Below are 15,268 nucleotides of genomic sequence, written 5' to 3'. Positions count from 1 at the left end.
CAGTTCATGACACAGGTCCGAGAGCGAGGGAGCTTGGGTGCCACCGGGTTCCATGGCCCGAGCAAACTGTAACGGGTCTGGGAGGCGGAACCTCTGAGCTACCATACAAGGGGGCGGTCCTTGTAAGGGAGCGGGTGGCAATCAGGGATGACGGGCAGGCAGTCACAGCAGGTGACCGGGACAGTCTCTGAGTGGACGGGCTGGAGGTCACGGAAAGTGACCGGGGCAGTCTCTGGATAAACGGGCAGGGAGTTACGGCAAGTGACCGGGGCAGTCTCTGGATGAACGGGCAAGGAGTTACGGCAAGTGACCGGGGCAGTCTCTGGGTAAAGGGTAGGTACGACCTGTGATGGCAGAGCCTCCGGGTAGGCTAGCAGGCAGATGGTAGATGTGTGCTCCCAGGTGAGCGGGCAGTAGTCTCTGGAAAGGCAGATGGTCACAGCACGTGACGGCGGAGCCTCCAGGTAGGCTAGCAGGCAGGTAACAGGTGTGCGCTCCCAGGTGAGCGGGCAGGAGTCTCTGGAAAGGCAGATGGTCACAGCACGTGACGGCGGAGCCTCCAGGTAGGCTAGCAGGCAGGTAACAGGTGTGCGCTCCCAGGTGAGCGGGCAAGCTGGTCCATAGACAGACTGACAGGAGTTGGAAGGCAGACCGTCGGACCTCAGGCTAGCATGCAGGTGACTGGATATCAGGCAGGACAAAGGCAGCAAGCTGGCAGGAATCTGGCAGGTAACTGGCAGGTAACTGGCAACGGGACCTGAGGGCTGAAGCACAGGTGAGACACAGGTGCAAACAACATTGCTCGGGCACCTCCATTTTGGAGGAGGTGCCCTTTATATGGGAGGTCCTCCGGCAATTGGCCGGGAACTCCTTAGGACGGCGCGCGCGGTCCCTTTAAGAGAGGGGGAGCGCGCGCGCGCCCTAAGCACACTGCCGGGGAAGGAGCGCGCGCCGGAAGCAGCGGGAGAGCAGCGCTGGAGGACGCCGCGCCAGGAGCGGGGAGGTGAGAGGGACGGCGTCTCTGCCTAGAACGGGGCAGAGACGTCGATGCTACATAGTCATGTGAAAATAAAAGAGGTGGAGGAGTAAAAAGAGGGGGAGACACAGATATAGGCATGTCATGCCCTTCTAAAATCCAAAAAGTGAGAAGCCGACACGGCCAGTCCGCTCCTGCCCGTGCCACCTCCGTGTCGCCGGGTTTGTGCCAGAGCCACGGTGAACCCTGATGGCCAGCCCCCCTCTCCCAATACTGGTGCCTGTCCGCTGGTGGGTCGAGCGAGCCCCCCTGTGGTGGAGGCAGCTCTAAGCTTTTTAATTTAAATTGTCTCTCTAATTTGAATAAATACACTTTAAATCCATTTACAAGGATCTATTGGAGGGCAAGTCTCATGCCAGCAGCCGCGTAATTCCAGCTCCAGTAGCGTCCACTAAAGCTGCTGCAGTTAAAAAGCTTTTATAAGGATCGAGCTCGGCTGTCCACGGCAAGGCATCCTACTGCCAGTCTGAGCCCCTATGCCTTGGGGTGCCTCCTGATGCTCTTCACTGAGTATCCCGTGGTCCCGAAGCATTTCCTTTGAAAAAATTAAGTGTCCAAACTACAGGTGGTGTAGCTTGCTTAACAGCCGGGATAATCCGCTGACTAGCAGACACTGCTACTAGGCACAAGGTATTTCCTGGGCTAGATGCAGTTAAAAATTTGTAATTAGATACTCTCGTTGGATGCTGAGAAAGCATTCCATAGAGTCTCCTGGCACGCCATATATGATTCTCTTAAAAAGCTTGGGGTAGGGGTCTAGGGGACCCTTTTATAGCCAAAATCACGGCCCTGTATCGCAATACGTCACCTAGGCTGAAGATAAATGGAACTGTAGCACCCTGAGGGCTCGGTTGCTACAGAGGTATTGCACCTCACCCAGAGGTGTGATATCTCACTCTCAGGTAAGGATGTAGTGTGGATCAGGACCCAACACCTGCATGCATTACACCACATTGCCGTGGGGCAGGGCGACCAATATGCCCCTGAGATGGGCACGACAGTCCCTGTCCCTGGCTGGAGTGGGGGGAGGGAACACTGAGGAAGGGGAACCCTGTAGTGCAGGAGCAGGGAGGAAGCAGTTCCTGGGTGCATTGAGAAGGGAGTATAAAAGGTGGGCACCATCTTAGTTCAGTGCAGAGAAGTCTGAGCAGAAGTGGCAGGGAGCAGGGGCTCTGCATGAGCTCTGCTCCGGAGGCGGGCCTAGTAACAGAGGCCCAGGCCTGGAAGAGGGAGAAGGAAGGAAGAGGAGCGGAGAAGGCTCCAGGAACGAGGAATGAAGGGATCCCAGGGGTGCGGACGGGCGAGTCGCCACCGCACGCCCGAATCCACCTGCGTGGAGGGGTCAGGCCAAAGGGGGAGACCGGTCCCCGAACTAGTGGAGGCAGGAAACGACCCTCAGCTAGAAACCGGAGGCTCTGACATTTTATGTGGCGCAGCCCCTCTCTACACCCGCTAGTAAGGCACCACATAGGGTCAGGGAAACTGGCGCCAAGTTTACCAAGAGGAGGCCCGAGGCAGCCGGACAGAAGTGTTGGTAAGAAAGGCCATACAAAGGACACACAAAGGGGGTCCTGTGAAGTGCTCCAAAGTTATCTGGGAGTTGTCTGAGCCCCTCACCTGGTGAGCACAGTACGACGTGGGCAGCCGTTACCTGCAGACGTGGTCTGGATAATAAGAACTGTGAGTAAAGGCCCTGAACTGCATCACTGACTCCATGTCGTTACTGCTGCTGCCCTGCACCATCACCCCCATCCTCCGCATACACTGCCCTGAGGCTATACTCCTCCCGTGGGGAGTTATGCTACGCTCTGCTGCACCCACAACACCAGCCTCAGCGGTCTGCCCTGTAGCGGCGGTTCACTCTGACCGCAATCCACGGGTGGCGTAGTCGTACATTTAAACATCAAAACCACATAAATAGTTCCGCCACTGGTTTGACCTCCCTGAGCCACGGAACCGGGTCGCCGCCACGAAGACTACAGCCACCAGCATCCACCAAAAAGGGTCCGGCTCCGGGTGTCCCAAGGCCCAGGGGGTGCGTCAGAACATTTTCATCACCTTTCACAATCACCAATGGGACAAGGCAGGGATGTCCTCTGTCCCCTCTCTTATACATCCTAGTGACGGAGCACCTGCTCTCATCAATTCGCCATAACCCCAATATTAGGTGGATTGAGGTGGGAGGCACCGAGTACAAGTGCTCTCTATTTGCTGATGATGTCCTAGTATATATCACTCAATCACATATATCCATCCATGCTGTTATGGCTGAAATAGATCACTTTGTTACATGGTCAAATTTTAAAATCAATGCAGCGAAGTCTGAGGCCCTAGATGTGTCCCTCCCCAAATCCATATAGGATTCCATCCAGTCCAACTTTCCCTTTGCCTGGCCCTCACAAGGTATCAAATACTTAGGAATTCCTATTCATAGAGACCTCTCCCATCTATGTTATCTTAATTTTGGGCCCTTAATTGAACAACTCCATACAGACCACGGTTGGCAAGTTAGAACTGTAAGATTCACTACGTGAACCGCTGGTGTTTTTTGGAAAAGCACATGTACACTGCGTTCCAAATTATTATGCAAAAAGTGTTTAGGAGTGATAAGGGAAGAATTTGTTTGTTTGTCAGTTAAACTCATTGATGGTGATGTGTGTCAGGGCTCTTTATATCACTGTAAGCAATTGCAGACACCTGTGCTAATTAGTTTGACAGGTGTGTCCAATGAAAGGCAAGACTACCTAAGAAGGCTCTCTCACATTATTAAGCAGCCTACATTTTCTGCCAAAATGGGAAAGAAAAAGGATGTGTCGGCTGCTGAGAAGCAACAAATTGTGGAGTGTTTAGGTCAAGGCATGACTACAATCAACATTGTGCGATGATCAGGATGAAGTGTCTTGGCAATCAAGAAGTATGTAGCTGATTCACAGTACACACGTGTGCGTGCTGATAAGGGCAAATTGAGGACTCTTTCCTACAGGCAATTACGTCAGGTTGAAAGAGCAGCGGCAAAAAAGCCTTGTCATAGCAGCAGACAAGTTTTTGAAGCTGCTTGTGCCTCCAACGTCCCCCGAACAACAAGATGCAGGGTCCTTCAGAGGTTTGCAGCTGTGCATACGCCATCCTGTCGACCTCCTCTATCCACTTCACACAAGCAGAAACGGCTCCAGTGGGCCAAACATTACATGAAGACTGATTTCAAAACAGTTTTGTTCACGGATGAGTGCCGTGCAGCGCTCGATGGTCCAGATGGATGGAGTGGAGGATGGCTGGTTGATGGACACCCCACGCAAACACGGCTACAGCGCCAACAAGGAGGAGGTGGAGTAATGTTTTGGGCTGGAATCATGGGGAGAGAGATTGTCGGCCCCTTTAGGATAACTGAAGGCGCTAAAGATGAACTCCATAATGTATGTGGATTTTCTCAAACAGCACTTCCTGCCATGGTTCAAGAAGAAGAACCGTGTATTTCACAGCAAGATCATTTTTCTGCATGATAATGCACCATCTCATGCTGCACATAAAACATCTGCATCTCTGGCTGATATGGGCATAAAAGGGGACAAACTTATGGTGTGACCCCCATGCTCCCCTGACCTCTACCCCATTCAGAACCTTTGGAGCATCATTAAAAGGAGTGTCTATGATGGCGGGAGGCAGTTCACATCTAAGCAACAGCTCTGGGAGGGTATTCTGTCCTCATGCAAAACAATTGAAGCAGAAACCATCCAAAACCTGACAAATTCAATGGACGAGAGAGTTCAGAAGCTCCTTTCGAACAAGGGGTCCTATGTGAAAATGTAACATCACCTAGAATAAAGTTTTGAGTTGAAAACTGTTTGATTTCAGTTTCTAACAACCTGCTAATGCTTATAATTTCAAAAATGACCATTTTTTTGGTCTTTATTAAAATGAAAAGGTTGATCGAAAAGTTTGGGGGATCTAAGAGTGTGGCAACCCAGTAGTCATGATTACTTCGAATTCTGAGAATATGAGGGTCATGCTGCAGGTAGTGCAGCAAGAAGGCACTTATGTGTCTTGCGCATCTCGGAGCCCCAAAATTATTTTCCGGGCTAGATGCAGCTAAAAATTATTTTTAATTTTAAATCTGGTGAAGCTTTAGTATAGATGGCCTAATAGGATCAGTGCTGCACACTGCTACAAAGCCCAAATTATTTTCCAGCCAAGATACAGATAAACATGATTAGTAATTTGAAAGCTTAAAACGGTTGGTAGGGTGATTTTAACCAATCATCAAGCTTTTACTCTCCCCAGGATGACACAGGGGTAGAAAAGTCGTTTCGGATCCATGATTTGTTCATCTTTATGAACGTGAGTCTGTCTACATTATCAGTGGAGAGCCGCGTGCGCTTATCTGTCAGCACACCACCAGCAGCGCTGAACACACGTTCAGACAGAACGCTGGCTGCGGGGCATGACAAGATCTCCAAGGCGTAAGTGGCTAGCTCCGGCCATTTATCCAGATTGGAAGCCCAAAAAGAGCAAGGGTCCAGTGACACAGTCGTGGCTTCAATGTTTACTTGGAGATACTCCTGTACCATCGTCTCTAGGCGTTGACTATGTGTCAGACTTCTTGTCTCCTGTGGCCTTGCAAAGGATGGGCTAAAAAAGTGGTGAAATGATTCCGCAAAATTGATGTTACCAGCAGATACTGTGGTTCTGTTACGGTTTGAGTGCTGAACACTTGACGGTCCCACGGTTGGCAAGTTGGAACTGTGAGATTCACTACGTGCACCACTGGTATTTTGTGGAACAGCACATGTAAGATTCTGCAACAGTCTCTGCTGATACTCCTGCATGCGTGCATCCCTTTCTATGGCAGGAATAATTTCTGCAAATTTACTTTTGTACCGGGGATCTAACAGTGTGGCAACCCAGTAGTCAGGATTATTTCTAATTCTCCCAATTCGAGGGTCATGTTGCAGGTAGTGCAGCAAGAAGGCACTCATGTGTGTTGCGCATCCAGGAGCACCAAGTCCCTGTTGTGTTGGTGGTGAGGTAACAATCATGCTTCCTTCCTCTGTCCTCTCCCCCCAACCTCGCACAACAGAAATGTGATCAAGGTCTCCCTCATCTGATGAGTCTTCCATCAGTTCGTCCTCCACTTCTTCCTGGGCTCCTGCACCTTCCTCACTAGTTTGGCTGCTACCATGCGCCCTGGTAAAACCATCTCCCCCACCCTCACATGCCTGCCGCCTTGGTGCTGCCGACCGTCTGGACCTTGCAGATGTTAGCCCTTCCGCATACAACTCCTCCTCCTCTACTTCCTCCACCTCCTCTTGTGCCACCACCTGACTCCGAATTCTGTTTAACATGTGCTCCAGCATGTAAATCACCGGAATAGTCATGCTGATAATGGCATCGTCAGCACTAAACATCTTCGTCGCCATTTCAAAACTGTGCAGAAGGGTGCATAGGTCCCTGATCTGAGACCACTCCTCCAGCGTGATTTGCCCCACCTCTGAATCTCGTTGGCCCAGGCTATACGTCAGAACGTATTGCACCAGGGCTTGTCGGTGCTGCCACAGTCGCTGCAACATGTGCAGAGTTGAATTCCACTGGGTAGGCACATCGCATTTTAGCCGGTGAAGTGGCAGGCCCAACGACTTCTGTAGAGATGTAAGTCGCTGAGCTGCGGGATGCGAACGGCGGAAGTGAGCACACAGCGACCGTGCCTTCTGCAGAAGGCCATCTAGTCTGGGATAGTGGGCTAAAAATTGCTGGACAACCAGGTTCAACACGTGAGCCATACAAGGCACGTGTGTGACATTGCCCCGGCGAAGGGCCGCACCCAGGTTTGCAGCATTGTCGCACACGGCCTTCCCTGGTTTCAGGTCCAGTGGAGACAACCATTCATGAAATTGGTTCTCCAGAGCTGACCACAACTCCTCAGCTGTGTGACTCACATTTCCCAGACATTTCAATGTAAAAACCGCCTGATGACGTTGAGCCCTACTGCCAGCATAGTAAGGAGGTGTGCAGGATCCCTTCTGCGCAGTTAGAAAGCTTGTGGCATGACCAGACAGGCTTTGGGTGCAGGTGGAAGACCGAGAGGAGGTTGAGGAGGCAGAAGCAGTGGAGGAACTTTGACATAAAGAGGATTGACGCACAACTCGTGGGGACGGCAAGACTTGGACAGCAGCCCCTTGTCCTGCTGTCACCATAGTTACCCAGTGCCCAGTCAGCGACATGTAACGCCCCTGTCCATGCCTACTCGTCCAAGTGTCTGTGGTGAAATGCACCCTGTGACACACAGAGTTTCTCAAAGAAGCGGTGATGTTGTGTGCGACATGCTGGTGGAGCGCAGGCACACCTTTCTTTGAGAAGTAGTGCCGACTGGGCATCTGGTACTGGGGCACTGCGACGGACATAAGGTCTCGAAAATCCTCTGTGTCCACCAGGCGGAAAGGCAGCATTTCTGTAGCCAAGAGCTTGCAGATGGTGAAATTCAACCTCTTAGCTTTCTCATGGCTAGGAGGAAATGGTCTTTTACTTGTCCACATCTGAGGGACCGAGGGCTGGCTATTGTGCTTAGACGGGGTTGATAAGGGTGTCCCCGGCAAACTGCCAGTCTGTGAGGAAGATGCAGGCGGACATGTTAGGTTGCCTTGATCCAAAGGTGGTGCTATCGATGTCGGACAGCGCTCAACACCATCTGGTGTTCCCACCTCCAAAGAAAATGATGACCTGCCAATCACGCTGGCTGTTGCGGGTAAAGAGGTGGCAGGTCTGCGCCCCAAAACAGGTGTGACTGCTGTCCCCCCAGTCACAGAGGATGAAGAGGCCGCGGATGCACAAGATATGGCAGACGGTGGTTGGCCCGGCCGGCTAGGCCGCATTGTAGCACACTGAGCTTCCCACTGCAACTTATGCTTCATGTCCATGTGCCGGTTCATGCATGAAGTACTCAAACTATGTATTTTTTGGCCTCTACTTAGCTTTTGCTGACAAATGTTACAGATAACACGAGTTGGGTCATCTTTATCGATCTGAAAAAATGCCCAGGCTATGCAAGGCTTAGCACCCATGCGACCTGAAGAGCCACCACGACTTGTGGTGAGAGGCAGAGTTGTGTTTGAGGATGCAGTTGTTGACGTGCTTCCAGTACTAAGTCTCTGTCCAGGAAGGCGCAACCTGACCTCGTCGTCACTAGCATCTTCCTCCACCTCCTCTGCTGACCTCATCTCTTGGCTGACTGTGGGTTGACAGTAAGTGGGATCTCCAACCTCATCATCATCACCCTGTGCGTTATCACACCCGTCGTCCTCAGAGCCAACCTGTTCCTGCCCTGACAAAAAACTAAAGTTGTCACTCCAATCAGGTATTTGAGTCTCATCATCGTCTTCCTCATTGTCTCCACCAACAGGAGTTACAGTTTGGGAATGAGGGTCTACATTATGGTCAGAACCTTCTGCGTCTGGTCCTGGATCCGACTCATAAAGATTCTGGGCATCAGTGCAGATCATTTCCTCGTCTGGATTCACAGAAGTGCTGGAGTCGACCTCTGATTCCCAGGCTATAGTATGAGTAAACAGCTCTGCAGACTCAACCATCTGTTCTACCTCATACTCAGACGGGCAGCTGGAGATTTGGGAGCTGTGAGGAAGCAAGTGCGATTGGGGTGACACCTTTGAGGACTGGAGTATTTGTGATGTTGAAGTTGATGTGGAGGAGAGCCCACTTAAAGGAGCACTTGATATCCGTTGAAGCACCTGCTGTTTTTGTGCCTCATCTGGAATTTTTAGCGATTGGCGTGGCCGTAAGAAAGGGATCTTATCACATTGTCCGCTAAAAGAAGTAGACATTTTAGTTTGGCTGGAAGATGGTCTTTCTTCTGCAGATGTTACTGTTGCTTTAACACCTACCCCACGGACACAACCTTTTTTTCCCTTCCCAACACGCCTATTCCCCTTTCCACCAGCAGCAGGCCTTTTTCCACTCATTTTGGTGGTTAACTAATTCACAACTCTGGAGTTGTTTGCACAAAAAAACAATGGATGGTAACCGAGCAGAGCTGAGTGGCCAAACTGTGGTATTAGGCCAAAACTATTGGCTGGGTTAGATGCAGAAAAAAATTATATTCAATTTGCAACCTGATGGAGGTCAGTATAGATGGACTAATACAACAAGTCCCACACACAGCTAGAAGCCCAATATTTTTTCAGAGGTAGATGCAGAAAAAAATTATATTCAGTTTGCAACCTGATGGAGGTCTGTATAGATGGATTAATAGAACAAGACCCACACACAGCTAGAAGCCCAATATTTTTTCAGAGGTAGATGCAGAAAAAAATATATTCAGTTTGCAACCTGATGGAGGTCAGTATAGATGGACTAATACAACAAGTCCCACACACAGCTAGAAGCCCAATATTTTTTCAGAGGTAGATGCAGAAAAAAATATATTCAGTTTGCAACCTGATGGAGGTCAGTATAGATGGACTAATACAACAAGTCCCACACACAGCTAGAAGCCGAAATATTTTTTCAGAGGTACTGTAGATGCAGATAAAAATTATTTTTAATTTGCAACCTGATGGAGGTCAGTATAGATGGACTAATAGAGAAAGTCCGACACACTGCTAGAAGGCCAAATATTTTTTCAGAGCTAGATGCAGAAAAAAATTATATTCAGTTTGCAACCTGATGAAGGTCTGTATAGATGGATTAATAGAACAAGACCCACACAAAGCTAGAAGCCCAATATTTTTTCAGAGGTAGATGCAGAAAAAAATATATTCAGTTTGCAACCTGATGGAGGTCAGTATAGATGGACTAATACAACAAGTCCCACACACAGCTAGAAGCCCAATATTTTTTCAGAGGTAGATGCAGAAAAAAATATATTCAGTTTGCAACCTGATGGAGGTCAGTATAGATGGACTAATACAACAAGTCCCAGACACAGCTAGAAGCCCAAATATTTTTTCAGAGGTACTGTAGTTGCAGATAAAAATTATTTTTAATTTGCAACCTGATGGAGGTCAGTATAGATGGACTAATAGAGAAAGTCCGACACACTGCTAGAAGGCCAAATATTTTTCAGAGCTAGATGCAGAAAAAAATTATATTCAGTTTGCAACCTGATGGAGGTCAGTATAGATGGACTAATAGAATGATGCTATGCCCAAAAGATTTTACTTCACTAGGTGCAGTAAAAAAATTGGTATTCTATACACAGGTGGTATATCTTGCAACACAGATAGGCTACTCCACTGACTAACACACTCTGCAATCGGCCAAAAAGGATTAGCTTTGCTAGATTCAGCCAAATGCACAGCACTGTCACAGACCTGCCTGGCAAAAACTGATAGGAACTGATGTAACCTAGTCCTGAAAAGGACTCCAATTACAATTAGTCTTTACTCCCACAATCTATCTATTTAAGATCACAGACCTCCCTGATAAAAGTCGTAGGAAATGCTGTAACCTAGTCCTTAAAAGGACTGCAATCACAACTATTCCCTACTCCCAAGCTATCTGTATATTTGTGCGAAAATTGGCTTGAAATTAACAAGGTATAGCGCACACAGCAACAGCGGTGCCGTCTAACACGCAGCTGCAGCAGTGAGAAAATGGTGGCGACGGGGAAAATGGCTTGGTCTTATAGGGCAAGGACATGTGACATACACTGCCAATGACACATGCCCTTGCTTGTGTGAAAAAAAGCACTTCGCTCCGTGTGTGCGCTGCTGATAGGCTGACAGATTGCACCCCCCCACTGCAAATGCGGGAAAGAGAAAAAAAAATGGAGATCTTCATTGTTCCTGCAGAGATCCATCCCCTGCCCCTCCCCCCACCCCGCTGTACACTCAAACTGCGTATTAACATTAATTTTCATCATTACTGAGAAAAAATCCAGTTATGATTTTGGTGCACGAACAGTTATCGAACATAACCTCGAACAGCCGAATTTTTCTCAAATTGTTCGTGTTCGCCGAACGGCTCGAACACCGCCCAAAACAGCTCGAATTTGAGATTGGCGAACAGTTCGAGTAGAACAACGCTCATCTCTACTCTTCAGTGCTTTATTTCTATACATTTCTTGGTGCTTCGTAAATTATGTTTGTGGTCATTGTCCTGGTGGAAGACCCATAACCTAGGATGCAAATCCAGGTTTATGACACTGGGCACTACATTGCAAACCAAAATCCCTTGGGAATCTTCACATTTCATGATGCCTAGCACACAGTCAAGGCACCTTGTGCCGGAGTCAGCAAAGCAACCCCTAAATGTCTTTGAATCTCCACCATATTTTACTAGAAGTACTGTTTCTTTTATTTGTAAGCCACATTCCATTTACAGTAAACAGTTGAATGATGTTCATTATCAAAAAGCTCTATCTTTGTCTCCTCTGTCCCCAAGACGCCTGCTGCCCCTCTAAAAATAGTGGAGGCCGCTTACTGGCACTCTATAAATTGTGAGGGCCGCCTGCTGAGCATCCAGATTTCAAACTTTACAGAATATTTATGAAAAATAAAATTTGACCACCTCAGATGGATACCTTAAATAGCAGTAGCAATGTATGGCTATGCAAGCCATAGTCGGCTGATGGCCCTTTAACAATAGTGAGGACCGACTGCCTCGCTCTTCCCACTGCCCTGTAGCGATGGCAGTCGGGTAATAGGGCTATTAGTTAAGACACCCCCATTACTTATCCCATAGTCAAAGTTAAAAAAAAACACAAACACCCAGAATAAAGTCCTTTAATTGAAATAAACACATAATTTTTTAATGTTCTAAATTAAACCATACTCACCATCACGCCTATTCCAGCTGAAGCCAATGTCTTCTGCAATAAAAGATTTCGGCTGCGATCCAGCCTGTAATGTGAATGTAGCAGAGCTGGAGCCGTCCTGGGAACCATGGAAAGGTAAGGATGAGGTTGCTTTATTATTTTATTTTTATTGCAGGAGATCGTTGGCTTCAGCTGGAATGGGCATGATGGTAAGTATGGTTTAATTTAGAACATTAAAGAATTGTGTGTTTATTTCAATTAAAGGACTTTATTCTGGGTGTTTGAGGTTTTTTTTAACTTTAACTATGGGGTTAGTAATGGGGTTGTCTTAACTAATAGCCCTATTACCCGACTGCCATCGCTACAGGGCAGTGGGAAGAGCGAGGCTAAGTGCCTGAATTGGCTCATCCTATGGATGCGCCATTTCTGGGGCTGCTGACGGCTGGTGTTTCTAGCCTGGGAGGGGGCCAATATTCATGGCACCCTTCCTGGACTATTAACATCAGCCCCCAGCTGTCTGCCTAGCATTTGCTAGCTATTAAAATAGGGGTGACCCCACGTCATTTTTTTGGGGGGTCCGCCATTTTAATAGCTAGTAAAGGTACGTATTCAGCTGGGGGCTGATATTAGTAGCCTGGGAAGCTCCGTGGGTATTACCCCCTTCTCAGGCTTCAAACATCTGCCCCAGCTGTCTGCTTAACTTCTGCTAGAGACTAAAATTACGGGGAACCCCACGCCAATTTTTTTTTAAATAAATCCTTTATTTTAACACTAAATGACAAGTACAGTAATCAACACTATCACTGTACTTATTATATATGTGACTGACATGTTTCTATCTATCTAATCTATGTGTGATGCTTTATTCTTTCTGTTCTAAATCGTCTGGTACCGGTGTATGCCGCTGATGAATTGCCGGCCGGCTTTTTTAAAGAGACAAAAACACTATTATTTTTTTTTAAAAAATCCTTTATTTTAACACTAAATGACAAGTACAGTAACCAACACTGTCACTCTACTTATTATATATGTGACTGACATGTTTCTATCTATCTAATCTATGTGTGATGCTCTATTCTTTCTGTTCTAAATTGTCGGGTACCGGTGTATGCCACTGATGAATTGCCGGCTTTTTAAAGAGACGGGTGCATGAAAATCGGAGGGCACTAGTGTGTTCCAATTGCCCTGCTATGTTTTTCATGCAGCCTCCTATATACCCTGCCTGCCTGTCAACCTATATATTATGCCTGCCTGACGTTTAATTGTGCACCATTCCCATCGATTTGGGCAATTTTTGACCTTCTGCAGACAGCCAGGGGGGACCACCAGAATAATGCTCGAGTTTCCCATAGACTTACAATTGGGCTCGTTGCTCGAGTCGAGCACCCGAGTATTCCAATGTGCTCGACACAAGCTTCGAGCAACCGAGCATTTTAGTGCTCGCTCATCACTAATGCCTATATAAAAATAATATTTTACCTGAAATAAAATCCACTTTCCCAACCATCACAATAGCAGTGTGAAGATGTACACCAATTAGGCAAACATACAAAATCCTATAAGATCTATTCTTATTTATTTTCAATGTTGAATTTTTACATTTACATAACCATGGATTCTTCATCAAAAGCTAACCTTTAATGCCTTTTGTAGTACTCACTCTCCCCCAGTTTATACATAAGGTGTAGGTTAGGAAGGCTCATGGAAGTAATACATACAGTATTTAACTTTAGGAAAATCACCAAGGTAGGTGTCAAAAAATGAATATGTAAATGTAGAATAGAGTCTAACCATGGAGAATTAGCCCACCCACTTAGATGTTATAATTGGAAGGCTAAAAATACATCTCTGGATTAAGTACCACCAAATCTCCCTTCTATTCTTTCCCAATTGAATTGTCACCAGTTTAATCTTAGGATGGCCTTTTTCCATATTGCTTTACGATATAGAGTATTAATTTTTTTAAGAGATCATCCAGAACCTTTCAATCACAGTGGTTTGCACAAAAACTGAGATAGGTAATTTGTACCACAAATGTAATTTTTGAATATGTTTGCTAATTACAGTATAGGGTTTAAGTTGAGTTGTTCAAGGTCTGTTATTTTTGTTAATCCCTGTATGTAAAAATTGCTACACACTGCAAAGTGTTAAAGGCATTCTGTCAGTAAGATTGTGTCTCCTAAGCCGTCAAACGAGCATGTAGGTCATAGGAAACTGAATACAATGATTCCTTGATATCACATTTTTCTTATATGTAAATAAGCTGTTCCAGACTATGGACGGACACTGATCTGCATGAGAATCTGCCTCTAGAGATTATTTTAAATAGAAGCTGGGAGTTACCAGTGTGATTTGTAATGGCTGCTGTCTTCTCTCCTGATCTCACTGTAGAGCCAAGCGTGATTGTTCCTGACACATCTGCAGATTCCTCTCAGCTTCAGCTTCCATCTCACAGGCAGTCAGGGTTGTAATACAGCAGAGCTGTGAGTGCTGCAGCTGCTAACGTGTTTGCTATGAGACACAGTTCAGTTCTGCTGTCCAGGTTTAGCTATATATCTCACACATGTAATGCCCCCTTTTATTAAAATAATCTCTGGAGGCAGATTCTCATGCAGATCAGTGTTCATTTCATAGTCCTGAAAAGCTCATTTATATATATATAAAAAAAGTGGATTTATCTGGAATAAGACATCAGATTGCAGATATCATTTTATTCAGCTTCCTATGACAGATTCCCTTTAAACTTAGGTATATATAAAACGAAAAAAATGGAAATTATTGCATAGAGTTAAAATTAAAATGATTTATGTTTAGGGTAAAGTACAGAACCTGCATGAGAATCAAATATTTTCCAAACTTCACAATAATTGTCAAAAAGCTGGAAAGAAAGAGGTCACATCACCAAGGAATAGGAGCATGTGATCTACATAGAGGGCGATATGCTCTTCTCTTTTTCTGTATTGAAATTCTTTTGCAAATGTGAATAAGAGAGTGGAAGTGGAAACCTTGTCTTGTGCCTGTTCACAAAGGAAACATTTCTGATATTCCATATTTCTCGATATTTAATGTACTGACTGCTAGTTAACCCTTATTATTGGCATGAACTTGTAAGTTAATAATTATTATATATTCATCTCAGTCCATTTTTCAGATGAAATCCATGTAGCCAGGGCAAGTGATAAACGGAATGCTTTTTAGATTAATACATCTACTGGTAAAAATTAGGCAGTGCTATTATGATAGAATATTGTTTAGTTTGTGAAAAAATGTGTATTCAAATGCTGCCTTATAGATTTTGAATAATTCCTACCAAAACATTTTAATATGCTTCAATATATTGATCATTTCCCTGAGGTGCCTCTCCATTAGAAAAATGTTCGTCTCTTGTACAAGTGTCCCCTCCATTCTATTAACTCCTTAGTGACAGATCCTGTTCTGACCTTAATGACCAAGCCCCATTTTTTCAAATC

General features: G+C 46.3%; 1 long non-coding RNA gene across 1 annotated transcript in view; it reads right to left on the bottom strand.

Annotated features, from left to right (window-relative positions):
• The window catches only part of LOC141164126 (uncharacterized), a 277,462-nt gene that overhangs the window by 114,093 nt on the left and 148,101 nt on the right, over positions 1 to 15,268 (bottom strand). The gene's annotated exons all lie outside the window — the stretch shown is intronic.

This window comes from Phyllobates terribilis, unplaced genomic scaffold (assembly GCF_046119375.1).
Source record: "Phyllobates terribilis strain yellow unplaced genomic scaffold, ASM4611937v1 Scaffold_10__3_contigs__length_209671492, whole genome shotgun sequence".
Lineage (NCBI taxonomy): Eukaryota > Metazoa > Chordata > Amphibia > Anura > Dendrobatidae > Phyllobates > Phyllobates terribilis.
Note: the sequence above shows the minus strand (reverse complement) of the source record. Positions and strands in the feature narration are given on the sequence as shown.